We start from the raw sequence: 17,244 nt of genomic DNA on the forward strand, positions 1-17,244 counted from the left end.
AATAAAAGTTCTTTGGTATAATGCTAACAAAGCAAGGGAAAGACCTGTATAACAAAACTTCAGGTATCTGCAAAAAGAAATTAAAGAAGACATCCAAAATGACCACACTCATAGGTCAGTAGGATTAATATAGTGAAAATGACATCTTAACAAAAGCAATCTACAGATTGAATGCAATCACTACCCAAATTGCAACCTAAGTTTTTACAGACCTTGAAAGAGCAACTTTTAACTTCACATGGAAAAACAAACAAACAAACAAACAAACAAACAAGATAGGTAAAATAATCCTAAACATTAAAAGAACTTTTGAAAGTATCACTCTATCTGACCTCAAGCATGATTTTGGTGTAGAAACAGACAGGTTGATCAGGAGAATTTAATTGAAGATGCTAAAATAAACCCACATACCAATGAACACTTGATTTTTGACAAGGAAGCCAAAAGCTTTCAATGTAAAAATGAAAATATCTTAAACAATTTCTACTGCTCTTATACAGGTACTTATGCAAAATAATGAAAATAGATCTATATTTATTACCCTACACAAAACTCAAGTCTGATGGGATCAAAGACCTCAACATACACCCAGTAACAACAGTCCAGTAGAAGAAAATATTGTAAATAGCCATGAACACATTGGTACAGGAGACAGTTTCCTGACCAGAACTTATTTCTGGCTCTAAGGTCAACAATTGGCAAATGGTACCTAACAAAAATGAAAAGCATAGGTAAGGCAAATGACACTGTCCATAAGACAAAAGACACTGTCAATAAGACAAAAAAGCAGTCTGCAGATTTGGAAAGGATCTTCACTAACCATACTTTTGATAAAGGTTTAACATTAAAAAAAAGTATATAATGAATTTAAGAAAGTATTCACCAACAAACCAAATTATGCAGTTTAAAATATGCGGTACAAAGCTAAACAGGAAATTTTTAACAGAGGACTCTCTAATGGCCAAGAAGCACATAAATAAATGTTCAAAGTCTCTAGTCAGATAAATGCAAATCAAAACAACTAGGAAATTCTGTTTTATATCCACCAAAATAGGTAATATCAAAAACTCAAGCTGTAGCACGTACTGGTGATAATTTGGAGCAATGAGAACATACCTCTATTTCTGACAGAAGTGAATTCTTGTGCAGCCACCCTGGAAATCAATCTGGCAGTTTCTCAAGAAATTGGAAATAGTTCTACTTCAAGAGTCAGCTAACAAACTCCTGGGCATATACCCAAAAGATGTTCTACTAAGTTCATAGCAGTTTTATTTGTAATAACCAGAAACTGGAAGCAACCCCTCAGTTGAGATACCCCTCAATGGAAGAATGGATACAGAAAAAGTGGCTCCTTTAAACAATGGAATACAATTCAGCTATTAAAAACCAAGGACAACTTGAATTTTGCAAGCAAATGGATGGAACTAGAAAATATCTTCCTGAGTGAGATAACCCAAACCCAACAGGAAATAAATGGTATGTTCTCATTTATAAGTGGATTGTAGCTACAAAGTACAGGGTAACCCATGGTACACTCCACAGTCCAAAAGAAGTTAAACAATAAGGAAGAAACAATAAAGAACTTTTAAATCTCCCTTAGAAGGGAAAAATAAAATTGTCACAGGAATCAGACAGGGGGAGGGAACTGGCTGGAAGCCCAGATGTGTTCAGAGACATTTCTATAGTAGTCAAGCACTGAGGAAAATAAGGTTGGAAAATTCCTCATTGAAATGGATGGAAAGACAGGGAATGGTTTTGGAGCAACTATCAACTGTCCAGGACTCTATACTACGCTTGAGTTTTAGAGATCCCTGTCCTGGAGGTTCATGAGGATGCAGTCAGCCATCTGAATAACCACCATTCTTGGTTTGCAGTATAATTTTATTTTTTAATTCATGACATATTTTTAATTGGTAATAACTGAGCAGATTTTCAAATAACTTATGCTTTAATTGTTAAAGAGCAACAGCTTCTGAGTCTGAAAATTTATGTTTAAGTTTGATCAAAAATTTACTTTGTCTTATGTAATATTGTAATTATGCTAATGCTAACTTCAAAGTTAAACAGATACTAAGAGTGAGATTTGACTCTTCTTCAAGAACAGCATCCTCATTCCCACCATCATTAAAGACTTCTTCAATTATGTATGCAGAATTAGAAAAAATAATGAACAGAATCTGTAAATAAATGCACACATTGAAAAAGAGTAACTATAGAGTTGTTGAATTCAAATGAATTGTAATGCTTTTCAGAGCACTCAATTCTAACTAAATGACTACTTTCATTTCAAGATAATGCAGGGTCTCATCTTTTATTGTTTGTGCTACTTTTATTCTTCTTCCTTGAGAAACAAAGATCTTCTATTATCCTTATGAATATAGGTTTTATATTTCAATAGTAGGGGCACTAAATCATCTGTGTTGTTACATAAAGCAAACAAATCATCACATTGGTCAGAGCTCATTTTGGATAAAAGATGGGATATCTCCTGCAGGCCATTCTTGAAATTAGTTTTTGGTTCTCAAGAGACCTTCAAAAGCACAAAAATAAATGTCTTGTATCTACTGAAAATGAGGGACACCCTTTTTTTTCACTTATTCGGGTTTATTTAATTTTTTCTGTCTATGAGTGTTTTTCTTCATGTATAGATATGTTCCATATGGAAGTTTGGTATCCAAGAAAGTGAGAAGAAGACTTTAGATCCTTTGGGACTGTGGTTATACATAGTTGTAAACCACCATGTGATTGTTGGTAATTGAATTCAGGACTTCTGCAAGAACAACAAATGCTCTTATCTGTTAAGCCATCTTTCCATCCCCTGGGACTTACTATTTTAACCTTCTTGTTAATTCAGCGCCCTCCAATCATCTCTGGTATTATGACTACAACAAGCTTCTAGTGGAAAAGGATTCTCTTGAACCAGAGAAGTCTTTTGTTAGAATCCAGTTCTGAGAGAGGCTTGTTCCTCTTTTCTGAAGACAGAGGAATTGCTGGACAAACAGGATTAGTAGGCCAATGGTGGGTGTAGTCATTCCCAAGAGAAATCTAATGGAAGTAAACAGGGACTTGGAGGTCTTCCTGGAGGCGACATAGATCAATTATCTAAAGACAGCTCATTTTCAAGTGCTAAGTGGTAGTAGTGACTGGAAAGATATGTGTTAGTGTTGCCATCTTCTGCTAAAAATAGTCAAAATGAAGACAGGTTTGGATATTGCCTATTTTGGAGTCTAGAGAAAAAGCTACATTTACAGTGATCAGTGGAAAATACTGTTGTGTCTAGAAAACAATTTTTTTTGTGGAAAAACCCAAACTGGAGCTCTTATTTCCTCCCAGTAGTCAGAGACATGCAGAAGAGTAATGCCTCGCAGCAGACACATGCACACACACTCCATATCATGTGATAATTAAAGAAACATTAACAAGAAAGTTTTAAAGACAGTTTCAAAAGTATCTAAAGTGAATTAGTTCTCTACACACTTCCCTTAATATGATGAGGTTACAACATAGAACTTTTATAGTAAAAATGGTACCTAGATAATTAATATAAATCTGTAATAAAAATAATTGAGTATCTTACATAGATTTAAAAGAATGGCATGCTACTGGGGTTGGTGATTCCATTTGTTGCCACATGGCTAACTGTGGTTTGAACATTGCTGCTTCTATTCAGCATTAGAGAAGAACACTAAAATTACACAATGAGGTGTAGTAAAATACAAAATACTTGTAATTGGAAATCAAATTTCTATTAAAATGCAGTATTTTCGGTACCTTTTGAAATCAAAATGTATTTGGCTGAACCACTGTATGTAGTAACAAAATAAAGGGAAGACCACAAATCCCACAGATGACATCAAGACATAGGTTGTTGTGGCATAAATATTGATGACTTTTATTAAATATGATATTTCATTGTAATAACTTACATGGCAACTTCATTATAACATATTCAATGATGGATGAATGAATGAGTAGACTATCTAAAGATATATGACCCTATAAATATCCTCATTAAACCAGATGAATTTCTAGACTTTCTTGGTTCTATGTTCTAAGTCGCTAGGAGGAGGAAACAGAGAATCATCTTGTAAGCTTTACTGTTTTGTTCCACAGCTTTGTGGACACTGCATTGTCATAGGAAGAACACTGGAATCAGAAAGTCTCTGTTGAATGACTCTATATTTTAACTTAAATTAAACTTATACTGTAGAGACTTCCCTGAGATTCACCATCTCCCAGGGCTACAATTTAAGATTCCCACAGCTGCTAATTTTGGATTCCCAGAAAGGAGACAGATTGCCAAGAGGGAATTCTGGTTACAAAATCAATCAACGTGGAAATTTGTTTTTACATATTTAAATCTAGATCTCTTTTATTATCTTACTGTCAATTTTCATTATTATTTTGATCTGAAATAAGATGTAAGAATTGTGTTGGGTTCTAATATAATAATTTTTTGAAAGTATAATCACATTATTTTCCCTCTTCTTTTATGTTCTCCCAGAAATTATAACCAACCCTCCTTGTGTAGACACATTACACACACACACACACACACACACACACACACACACACATAAACTTATAATAAACAATTTTTAAAATATTCATTTTTTTCTCAGCCCTTGTATGGGTATTTTTGCAGGCTGTGTGTCTGTATACCACATGAGTGCTACTTCATGTGATGTCCAGAAGAAGGTGATATCCCTCTAAATTCTACCTATAGATGAGTGTGAGCTGAAACAACAACCTGGGTCCTATACAAGAGCAACAAGTGTTCTTAACAGCTGAGCTATGTCTTCAGCCCCAGATAGTATTTTGTTAAAGAAACATTGATATTTTTGTATATTGACACCAAAATGCTTAGTATAGCATGAAAAAGAACAGTGCTGTGAGGTTATCACAAATGATTGGAAATTTATTTGTATTTCTGATAAGTATGTTCTAATAATTCTTTCAAATGGTAGAATTCCTTACGGAAATTCTGTGAGAAAAAAATTGTAAGAAGAGGTGGAGCAACATTCTAATATTTACCGTGGTTTGTTTAAAAATGATATTCTACCTAATCATAATAAAAAAAGAAAAGTACTTAAACCTAAACTTACATTCATTGCAATATTGAAAAATGAAACAAAATTTATTTTATAATAAAATCTATCATTGACAGAAAAAATCTGCAGGAAGACTGCAGTATACTGGTCTTGATTAAAAATCTCTGATATAGCTCAGTTAAGTTACTAAAATGAAGAGCCTACATCTGTGCCCAGCCTTGCCCATGCTCTCATGATTTGCATGTGTCCACTGCATTCATTCAGAACTTCTTAATTGTCTGGTCACACCCCTTGTAGGAGTCAGTCAATGTCAGGTCACAGCACAGACATGACGTCTCCCTCTCAGCTTCTGCTGATCTTACTGTTCTGATTTCTGGGTAAGGAAGGATGTCCTGGGAATTCATTTGACTCTTTGTAATCAGTGCTAACGGGAAATTCAAAGAAGTCATTTCTATCATGATCAACCATATATGTTGGTTGTATATTTCCAAATACAGGCCTGATATGTGACATCCAGATGACACAATCTCCATCCTCTTGTCTTCATCTCAAGAAGAGAGAGTCTCCATTACTTGCAGGCCAGATGAGGATATTAATGATTGGTTAGCCTGGTATGAACAGAAATCAGGGAATGTTGCTAAACTGCTAATATACCATTCTTCCAGTGTGCAATCCAGAGTTCCTTCCAGGTTCAGTGGCAGCAAATTTGGAAAAAACTTTACTCCTACTATTAGCAATCTGCAGACTAAAGACATTGCTACTTATTATTGTTAACAGTATTTTAGTACCCCTCACAATGAAACGAGCCATGACACAAACTACCAAAGAATTCAGCAGAGTCACCAACTGCCCCTCTTGTTTCTACCCGCTAATATTATTTCTCAGATAGTCAGGTTGTTAAAGTTATTGTACACTTAGTATTCAGTGGCCCATACAATTTCCTCCGACCTTTAGTTTCTTCAGTCTTCTTTAGTCCCTGAAGCACAGCTGTGACAGAATTTCTCAAGATGTGTTTAAGATGATACAGTAAACATGATGCATGCTAATGCATTTAAGATAATTCTAAGTAACTATATCAATTGTGATATTTAGTTTTTATCTGTGTGTGTTATTTAGTTTTTAAGCATACAAAAAATTTTAAAGATATTAACCATTTAAAAAAATCAAGCCGTGTGTGGTGGTGCATGCCTTTAATCCCAGTATTTGGGAGACAGAGGCAGGTGGATTTCTGAGTTCGAGGCCAGCCTGGTCTACAAAGTGAGTTCCAGGACAGCCAGAGCTATACAGAGAAACCCTGTCTCGAAAAACCAAAAAAAAAAAAAAAAAAAAAAGAAAAAAAATCAAATATATTCTTAACACTTTATATTCTCAAAGTTCTCCAAGCATCATTTTACAATCTTTCATATTTTCCCCCAAATTGATTAGTACTGGACACAAGCCTTCTACTGTGGTTTTATTTTGCATTATGAATTGACTGAATCTTTAAATAAAGAGTTCCTAGAATGTGGTCAGGATGTTGGAAAGGCACCCTAAGAATATATCACTATGACTCCTGTAACTCCAATGAGAGGAAACATAAAATCAACTGTTTATATCACTATGTCCCTATGTCCTATATCTATGTATACAATTTCTGTTACTATTCCTTTATCATAATACTTAAAATTATCTACACTATTAAGAACAGGGATTTACTTAATTGACAGCATTTGAGAATAGGTATACAAAATTTTGTAGTCTTATCTATCAGTCTCTGTTGGTAAATCTTTGAAAATGTAACAACATGGTAGATGAAAGAATGCTAAACTCTTCTCAGAAAAAGAAATAATATCACATAATTAGAAAAAGACTGACACCACAAGGGAGAATGAGTTTTCCCTGGGCCTAAAATGGCACCATTAAAGACAGAATTTTTGTATCCCTACTGAATTTGCAACATCTCAGATTATTAGAAATGAGCCACCCGTCTTCTGTTTAAGTCCAAGTGTGATGATAAGGTTGTATGTACTTAAACACTTAGACATAACTATTTCAATGTGAGAAATGGAAACGAATTAGAGCTCTTTTACACAACCATTCTGTGTTCAGGTAACCTTTCTCCACATCTTTGTCAAGGTGTTTCTTGGCATTTTTTTTTAGTTCATTATTTTATTTACTTACATTCCCAATGCTGTCCCCTCTTCTAAGTATCACAGAGATTTTCTGTCATCTCCCTCCCCTTGTGGGGGAAAACTTTAGGAGGGCAGACAAGTTAGGGGGCAGCAATTGGAATGTAAGCAAATAAAATAATTTAATAAAAATTTAAGCAAGCCCCTAATAAAATATTTTTAGAAATGTCCATGATCATGCTGTCTTTTCACAGCAATAAAATGATAACTTAGATGACAACTGTCCACCCCCACCAGAAAAAAACAAAACCCAAAAACCATATTTTCCTTCTCTTTCCTGCTGACATTTCCTCATTAATCTCAGTCTAATCAAATGATTTTGACCCTTTAAGGCACCTGAGAACACTTGCATTCCATTTGGGTATCTGGATTCTGTGAATGTTTAGACAAATCACTGATTCTATTCAGAGATGAAAGGGAAAAATAGCTCTCTTCTCTGAAATGCAAAGAGACCTTAGTAGTGCTTTTGTAACAACTCTGATTTATCACATTTTTTTACTCCATGCTTGTTGAAAAGGAACCCTGAATGAAGTGTTACAAGATGATGGACTCATATTAAATAACTACCATGAAAAATATGAGCAGAATTCTCTCACAGAAGAATTGGCCTTTATGATATATTATTATAATAAATTGAATTTTTTCCTAACATTTCACTTGGAGCAGAGAGGTTGGCTTATGTACCTAAAACCAGTCAAGACTGGTTTGAGTAGCTACCTCTATTTTATTATATCATTCAGCATACATTTGTGAACAAGGACTCACTTCATGTTGCTATGGGTTTAGAAATTTTCATGTTAAGAGTAATGCTAGATACAGGTGTTGTTCCAGGATGCTAAGTATTTCAGTGTGGGTGATAATTTTGTTGTTGGAGGTGTATGTTCAATATAAGACAATCTAGATTCCAGGAAATTAATCTATTTCTAAATTTACTTGTCTCACTCTGACTTAATCATTTCCTGTAGTTTTATAACTTTTAAGACTAACTTGCATTCTTAATAAGTGAAAAAATAAACCAATATTTAGCTGAAGAAAGTCTCCATCTCTTTAAAGTCATATGCTGTGAGAGCCAATGCCAAGATAGACAGAAATGACAAAGTTGTGTCACCAAGAGACTGTTTACCTAAGATATCTTTAGCAGTACCTATTTCTAAAGTGGAATATTCTATGTCTTCCAACAAAGACACACTTATATAAGGAGAAAAAACTGTATCAGAGAACAGCCTGTTCTGTAAAAAAAAAAAAAAAAACACTCTCCACCCTTGGGTGAGACATAGTTTGCTCTTCTAACTAATTCCTATAATATCAGTGAAATCAAGCAATTCTACTTGAATATCTTAAAGTTCCAAAGGTGAAAATAAAATAGTACCCAAGGAGCTAAAAATGTCTGCAACCCTATAGGAGTAACAACGATATGAACTAACCAGTACCCCAGATCTGTGTTTCTAGTTGCATATATCGCAGAGGATGGCCTAGTCTGCCATCAGTGGGAGGAGAGGCCCTTGGTATTGGGAAGATCATATGCCCCAGAACAGGGGAATGCTAGTGTCAGGAAGGAGTGTGTGGGTTCAGGAGCAGGGTAGGGGGAGGCTATAGGGGGCTTTGGGGATAGCATTTGAAATGTAAATGAAGAAAATACTAATAAAAAATAATGCTGAGGGGAAAAAAATCTCACTGAGCTAAAATCAAGGAGTAAGAAGAACTATGTCCCTCCAGAGAGGCAGAGGGAGTAATCAAAATACTAATTTTGCATTCTTAAGATGCCCTATGCATTCTTTACTCAAAGCCATCTTCTTTCCCCTTCATTTCCTTTATTATCATTCCTTTTCTGAATAGGACTGCAAACCTTAGTTAATGATGAATCATTATGATTACGTTAATTCTGCTATATCATTTAAATATAAACTGTACATAGCAAAATCCCTAACTAACCAGTTGACAAATACCACAAAACATGAATGGAATTCAAGAACTAGGATGTTTCTAGGCATGGGCCACTATATATGTGTCAAGAAAATTTTGCATGTGTTATCAACATCATTGATAAATTATCTTCCGGTAAAAGGAAATAAAACTCTCATATGGCAGATTTATGATAGAAGAAATGATGGGAGAAAACAACTCTTAGAGACATCAGCTATGTGAGATGAAGAACTAGGGAAGGTTCTTGTATGTGTAACAGACTTTATGCATTGCATGAGAGTGAAGACTTAGAGACACCTGTGATTTTGTGTCATGGGGTTGTAGGAGTGAGGGAGTGTTGCTGCTTATTAAAATAATTAGCTTTTCCAGGTGAATTAAGCATTCCTTAAATCTCTCCTTAATATAAAAAGCCAAAACCAAAATCAAACCAACCCAACCAACCAAACATACAAAAACCAAAAAGTATTTCACACATCATGATACATCCTTTGATTAGTGCCTTAAGTTATGTTAGGCATCCTTGTGATTCCACTTCATGAAGAAAATAAACAACTATAAAAAATAGTTAATATGTTTCCATCAAAACAGGAAAATTAGAATCTCCTCATCTTTAGCTGCATAGTTTAGACATGACATTACTTTACTTCATGAAATAAAGCTGGATATTTATTAGCCCCCACTAATTGGTTTTATTGCAGCAAGTAGTTTTTAATAGATCTAATGACACACAATTATAAATGGAAGAAATTGTGCAAATTGTTAACCCTAGAATCTAAACTCTTAATATCCAAAGACTTGGTAATGATGCATAGAAATATTTATGCAAAGGTTTGTTGATTATCTGGTGCTTCCTAAGAAGTCAAGTCGTACCTGAAACCAATAATATAGTCTCTCTAACCCATTTCCCCCACATTTCCCTACAAGTTCAAGGTGGGATGTTGATGGACTTAAGTGTATGCAGTATATCTGGGTGATTTTCTAGTCTGTTTCCCTGTCCATGTCTTCCTACACGTTTCAGTGAACATTTAATCCTTTTCTGATTTTATATCTTGTGGGAAGGTTGATCATTAAGCATGTCCATAGAAAAAAATAGAATGGAAAAAGATCCTGACAAAGGTTCTTCTAGAAGACATGGCAGCAAGTGAGGAAATGGAGAACTGACTTGTTGTTTCACTGTTGCCACACAACTCAAAATTTCTCAAGTTTCCTTTCTAGATCAGTAGGTTTCTTGGTTGTATTACATTGCTGTGGAGAGATACCATCATCACAAAAACTCTCACAATGGAAAGCATTTATTTGGGACTTGCTTAGAGTTTAGTTCATTATCTTCATATTGTGGAACATGGCTGCACCAAAATGAATATGAGAGATGGGAGCTTGAAAACTGGACCACAAAATGACCAAAAATTAGAAACACTGGGCCTGGATTAGGCTTTTAAAACCCCAGAGTCTAATGCGGTGACATGCTTCCTCCAACATTGCCATACCTCCAAATCCTATCAAATAGGGATTCTTCCTAAGCATTTAAATATATGAACCTCTGCATTCCATTCATATGGGAACAACCACAGTAGGTATAGCATTAACCAGAAATAAGCACTAAGCAATAAATTCCATGTAGAGTTTAGCAACCCATAAATGTAAAGAGTTTCCTTTTTTGGTTTATATGTGTACAGATTTTGCTTGAAATAGTGTTCTTCTGTGCAGTCAGGACTGCTCTTAAGCCCATGAGCCTCTTTATACAGTCTTTTCTTTGCTAGGACTAAAGGTCAAACAACTGATTCTGAAAAAGCTTTCTTGACAAATTATAATATGTTAATAATGTGCTAAATACCCATTAATAGCTTGACTTCCTGTGATGGTGACACTTTCTCCTAGAGATGCAGACAGGAAGGCAGGTAACTGTATCTGATGGATTTCATACCAAACAACTTAAATTGGAAAATTGAAAATAAACTACTATGTAATACTTTCAAAATAAACTATTACATAATTGTTCCTGTTATTAAAAGTGTAATTTAAATTTAATTAAAATGTAATTCACATTTAAGTGTAATTGTAAATATAAATATTTTAACTAATTTCTATTTCTCTATTTAGAATGATAAAATTTCCTTATAAGTTTAATTATTCACAGTAAGGTACACACACACAAATGGATTCATAGATACAAAGAAAGAAACATAGATATATAGATATATAGATAGATAGATAACTAGATAGACAGATATAAAGAAAAATTAATGTCCATTTATGAGTTCTCTGTTGCCTTCTTGGTTTCTTTATTAGTGGAGTGTTTCAACTACTTGTCATGAGAATAGAAAGAAAATATACATGACTTTTAGTAGTTTTTTATTTTCATAGAGAAAATCATTTCAAGCACATATTAACAGAACAACTTAGTGGAAAAGAAGTTCTACTAATAAAAATCAGAAAAGAGCTCTTCCAGTCCCAGGTGCTGCGAGAGCCATGGTTACTGTGCAGTCCTGGCCAAGTCCACAAACCACACCACACACAACCAGTTCTGCAAATGACACAGAAATGGCATCAAGAAATCCCGGTCACAAAGATACGAATCTCTCAAGGGGGTTGACCCCAAGTTCCTGCAGAACATATGCTTTGCCAAGAAGCACAACTAGAAAGGACTGAAGAAGATGCAGGCCAACAATGAAAAAGGCCATCAAGGCCCTTGTGAAGCCTCAGGCCATCAGGCCCAAGATGCCAAAGAACCCCAGTCACAAATTCACCTGTCTGGCTTTCATCGCTTACCCCAAGCTTGGGAAACAGATTTGAAGCTATATGGCCAAGGGTCAAAGGCTCTGCCAATGAAAGCCTAAGGTTCCAGCGAAGGCAGGAGCCAAAGCTCCAGCTAAGGCCCAGGCTTCAGCTCCAGCCCAGGCTCCCTAAGCTGCCCAGGCCCCTGTGAAGAAGGTCCCATAGAAAAGGCTCCTGCCAGTGTGAAGACAGATGGGCTGCTATGGCACACCTACCCACACACTATTTGCAGATGACCAGTGTTCTATGCTGATTTATAAATAAACTCAGGCCAGATCTTTTAAAAAAAATCAGAAAACAGATTAGGATGGATACCACTTTTGTAAGAAAAGAAGTGTGTTGTGAGTAAATGACTATTTTGAAGAAAAACCACTTACCAAGAAGATCCTAAGATAAGTGAAAGTAGCAGAAAATTGATGTGAAGTTTCCTGGGGACCACTAGTAAAACAGCTGAGCAGTATCTGCTTGTCTACAACAAACAGAAAAAAAAAAAGAATAAATAAACACTGGCAAAGTAGATTATTTGAGAACAGCACTGGAGTACATAGGACTATTATAGGGACAGATATCCAAAGATGCAAATGACATTGTAAAGCAGAACACCCTGTGTGGACTACTGAAATCAAACCACTGGCCACATTTTATCTCTAGGAGGAAGTATCTAGGCCCTAAGGAGTTAGAGGGTTTTTGTTGGAGTCTGTATCACTGTGTGGGTGGGTTACTACTCCACTGAAGGCAGTAATAAGTGGCAGCATCTTCAGCCTCCATGCTGCTGATTGTGAGAGAGTAAGAGGTCCCAGACCCACTGCCACTGAAGCGAGCAGGGACTCCAGAAGCCAGTTTGGATGTGTCATAAATCCAGAGTTTGGGGGAGGCACCTGACTTCTGCTGGTACCAGTGCACATAACTTACACTTGAGCTGGCACTGCAGGTGATGGTGACCTTTTGCCCTGGAGATGCAGCTATGATTGCTGGAGACTGAGTGAGCACAATTTCTCCTCTGGATACTAAGACAAGAAAAAAGCAACACAGAGAGGGAATTAGTAGAAATGGAGATATAAAAATAATTTTATACCACCCTTCATTCAGAAGAAAGAGAAAAAAGTATATTTTAGACTCAAATTTCCCAGGGAAAATAATTTTGGTTGGATTCTGAGCTCAAAATCCCTGCCTCTGTTACCTGTGATAAAGATTAGCAGGAAGCTGAAAATCTGCACCTGAAAGTCCATGGTGTACTTGGATTTTAGTCTCTGGCTAATTACTGCTATTCTCATAAGCACACCACTTTAAAACAACTATGAGATATTTGTGGTTTCTGAATATGAAGTATGCAAATAGTAAGATAGAGTCTAGGAAGTTCTTGGCTTATAAACACATGGTCTATTAACTGTGACAAATCAGGTTTATCCAGGACAATATCTACATATTTGTAGTCACTACACTGATAAAGAAGGAATGTTCTGTTTTTCCTTTCCTCCTTTTTATGAGGAAAAGTTTTGTCCTATAGAAATATCCATATATTTCCCTTAGACAAGCTTTATTTGATCCACTAAACAAGTGATATTCAAGTGAGTAGTTTGAGGTATATTCCTCCCATAATAGCGAAGTATCAAGAATGACTGTTTATAATGATCACAGAAGGCACTATCTGCTTCTTGTTTTCCTGAATACTGCTCATTAGTCACCTCACCTATTCATTCCAATCTGTTCAGATGAACATTCCCACAAAGCTAATGAAAAAATAGTGTCCAAATGTGATCTGGAGCCCAGGTGTCCTCAGAGACATTTCTGCAATTGTTAAGCACAGATGCCATCCCTAGAAAGATAGCAAAGATAACTCTGCCAATGAAATCAATGGAAACCATTGTTCTGCTGGATTTATAAGAAAATGGCCCAGAGATTCAGGAAGATGCACTTATCTAAAACTACTCAGAACAATTCCTATTCTCAGTATCCACTATGCTCTGAAACTGTTTAGTTCATGTTCTATTTATTATCTCAGAATATCTGAGAGTACTTTCCAACTAATTTACATTTTATTTATTAAAGATTGACAGCACCCAAGTTAACAAATTCATATGTAGGTTTCATCAAAAGATTTATTTACAGCAAAGATTGAGGGCATGTGAGTGGACTTGCATGAAGGGATACTGGAAGGAGAAGGGGGTTGATATAGTGTTATAAAGTGAATAAAATGATTGATTTTAAAAGATAGTTTTACTTTACTATTGGTCAATTTTCAATTATCTTCCTATAACTTTGAAGTTAGCATAGCCATGATGAAGCATGACTATGTCTCCAGATCTTTCTTAATAATGATTTCTCATTTCTTCCTTCATGAAAGAATTCTTCCATTTTTTATCAACAATTATGAAAAACAACTGAGAGACTCTGTGAATAGATAGATGTATTGAGAGATACGGACCTAAGAAGTGTTGAATTCAAGTTAATTATGCCTTTCTGAGAACATAATTCAAACTAAATGACTACTCTCCTTTCCAAATAACACAGGGACTCATCTTTCATTGTGTGGTTACTTCAGAATGAAATATCGTTCATTATTTTTTGTGAATATGGATTTTATATTTCACAAGTTAAGGGTACTCAATCATCCTTGGTATTATATAATACAAGAAATCAGCACACCATTCCATGAACCTCATAATGGATAAAGAAAAGGATGTCTCCATCACCATCACAGTAAACCTGAAATTTGTGTTGGATTCTCAAGAAACCTCAAAAAAAAATATTTTTGTCTCTATTTTATTGAGTTAAAAGGACATATACTCTTTTTTAGATTTATTTATTTTATTTTGTGTTTATGAGTTGTTTGCCTGCATGAATGTATGTGCATAACATGCATATTTGATACACAAGTAAGTCAGAAGAGAGCTTCCTATATCCAAGTACTGGAGTAATGAATGACTGTAGGCCATCATGTAAATAGCACCAATTGAGTCCAGGTTTACCACAAACCCAATAAATGATCTTAAATGCTAAGAAATTTTCTAAAACCCTAGAAACATCAAATATTAAATTCTTACCAACTCAGTTTCCTCGAAGAATCCTTGGTATTATGACTGTAATGAGTGTTATTCAAAATAGCCAGAGATTAGAGATCTCCTTGGGTGCCAAGTGGATCAAGAAGATTACTGCCTTGTCCTGCTCCCCTTCTGACAAAGCTTCCACCACTAAACTTTGCCTTCTTCTCTGAACAGGTTGGGTCCCCCTGGGTGTCCAACCCACCCTGACACTTCAAGACTCTACCAGGGTAGGCAAGACTACCCAGCTAATAGAACATATCCCATGTACAGTCAACAACTTTTGAGATAGCTCCAGCTCCAGTTGATGTTCCATCTCACAGCTATCAGAATGGCTAAGATGAAAAACACCAGAGATAGCACATGCTGGCTAGGATGTGGAGCAAGGGAAACACTCCTTCAATGCTGGTGGCAGTTCAAACTTGTACAACTACTTTGGAAATCAATTTGGTATTTTCTCAGAAAGCTACCAATAGTTCTACTTCAAGATCCAGCTATACAGCACCTGGGCATATACACAAAAGGTGATCCAATATATCACAAAGCTGTTCAGTCATGTACATAGCAGCTTTATTCATAATAGCCAGAAACTGGAAGCACCCTAGTTGTCCTTCAACAGAAGAATGAATAAAGAAAATATATATGTACACAATGGAACACTATTCAGCTATTAAAAACCAAGACATCATGAATTTTGCAGGCAAATGGACAGAACTTGAAAATATCATCCTGACTAGGTAAGTATGTTCTAAAAGGGCATGCATGGTATGCACTCACTTATAAATGGATATTAACCATAAAATACAGGTACCATGTTATACTCCACAGACCCACAAAAGCAAAACAATAAGGAAGGCCCAAACAAGGAAGATTGAATATTAATTAGGAGGGAGAATAATATAGTCACAATATGTAGACAGATGGAAGGAATTAGAAGGGAGAGGATTGGGAAAGGATAGTGTATTAAGGATTATGTATACGAAAAGACAGAAGAGATAGATGGCCATGAAAATAAACTGAAATCTAGAACTGACAGGGGTGAGAAGGTAGGGGGCATCTCCAGGACTACACAGAGAACTGGAATAAGGGAGGTACCCAATAATCATTGGGGGTGATGTTTGCTGTGACTTACTCTATTGGGGATATAAAACCTGAAAAGAGCATCTCCTTTAGCAAGACACGAAACCTAGGGAAATATAGAGACACCAACCCACCCACAAAACTTTCAAAACTTTTTGTTGTTGTTTTTACAATCCAGATTTTATTCCCCTCTTGGTCCACCTTCTAATTGTTCCACATCCCATATCTCCTCATGCCTCACTGTCTTCATGAGGATGTCCCCACTACCCCAACACCCCACCAGACCTGTAAACTCCCTGCAGCCCCCAGTCTTTTGAGGGTTAGGTGCACCTTATCTAACTGAACACAGATCCAGCAGTCCTCTGCTGTATATGTGTTGGGGGCCTCATATCAGCTTGGTGTATGCTGCCTTATTGGTGATCCACTATGAGAGATTTTGGGGGTTCAGTTTAATCGAGACTACTTGTCCTCTTATGGGGTTGCCCTCCTCCTCAGGTTCTTCCAGTATTTCCCTAATTCAACAGTTGTCAGCAGCTTCTGTCCATTGTTTTGGTACAAATATCTGTATCTGATTCTATCAGCTGCTTCTTTGGGTCTTTTGGAGGGCAATCATGATAGGTCCCTTTTTCTGAGCACTCCATAGCCTCAGTAATAGTGCCAGACCTTGGGGCCTCCCCTTGAGTTGGATCCCACTTTGGGCCTGTCGCTGGTACTTCTTTTCCTCAGGTTTCTCTCCATTTCCATCCCTGCCATTCTTTCAGACAGAAACAATTATGAGTCAGAGTTTTGTGATATGGTAACTTCATCTCTTTCTTGATGCCTTGTCTTTCTGCTGGAGGTGGAAGCTACAAGTTTCATCTCACCACTGTAGGGCATTTCATCTATGATCCCTCCCTTGGAGTCCTTCGAGTTTCTCACTTCCCAGGTCTCGAGTACATTCTGATAGGTCCCACTATGTCCTACCTTTTGAGGTTGCATGTCTCTATTTTTTCTGCTGGCCCTCTGGGCTCCAATTTTTCCCCCCACCCAATACTAGATTATGATCCCCTGTCTGCTCCTCCATCTCCTTTCTTTCCCAGGATCTTTCCTCCATCCCTCAGTGTGGTTGATTTCTCCTGCCTCCAAAGTGGGACTGAGGCATCATAATGACCTGATTAGGACCCTTCAGCTTGTTGATATTTTAAAGTTCTGTGTCTGCATCTTGGG

The 17,244-nt window shown here is 36.3% G+C and overlaps 1 pseudogene across 1 annotated transcript; it reads right to left on the reverse strand.

Annotated features, from left to right (window-relative positions):
* Window positions 1–12,585: 12,585 nt before the first annotated feature.
* On the reverse strand, window positions 12,586–13,172 carry LOC110315676 (annotated as a pseudogene). Its single transcript, XR_003843214.1, has 2 exons — window positions 13,098–13,172; window positions 12,586–12,924 (listed from the first exon to the last, which is right to left on the reverse strand). The product of XR_003843214.1 is annotated as an Ig kappa chain V-VI region NQ2-48.2.2-like (transcript).
* Window positions 13,173–17,244: the final 4,072 nt, after the last annotated feature.

The sequence above is a fragment of the Mus pahari genome, unplaced genomic scaffold, assembly GCF_900095145.1.
Source record: "Mus pahari unplaced genomic scaffold, PAHARI_EIJ_v1.1 scaffold_1585_1, whole genome shotgun sequence".
NCBI lineage: Eukaryota > Metazoa > Chordata > Mammalia > Rodentia > Muridae > Mus > Mus pahari.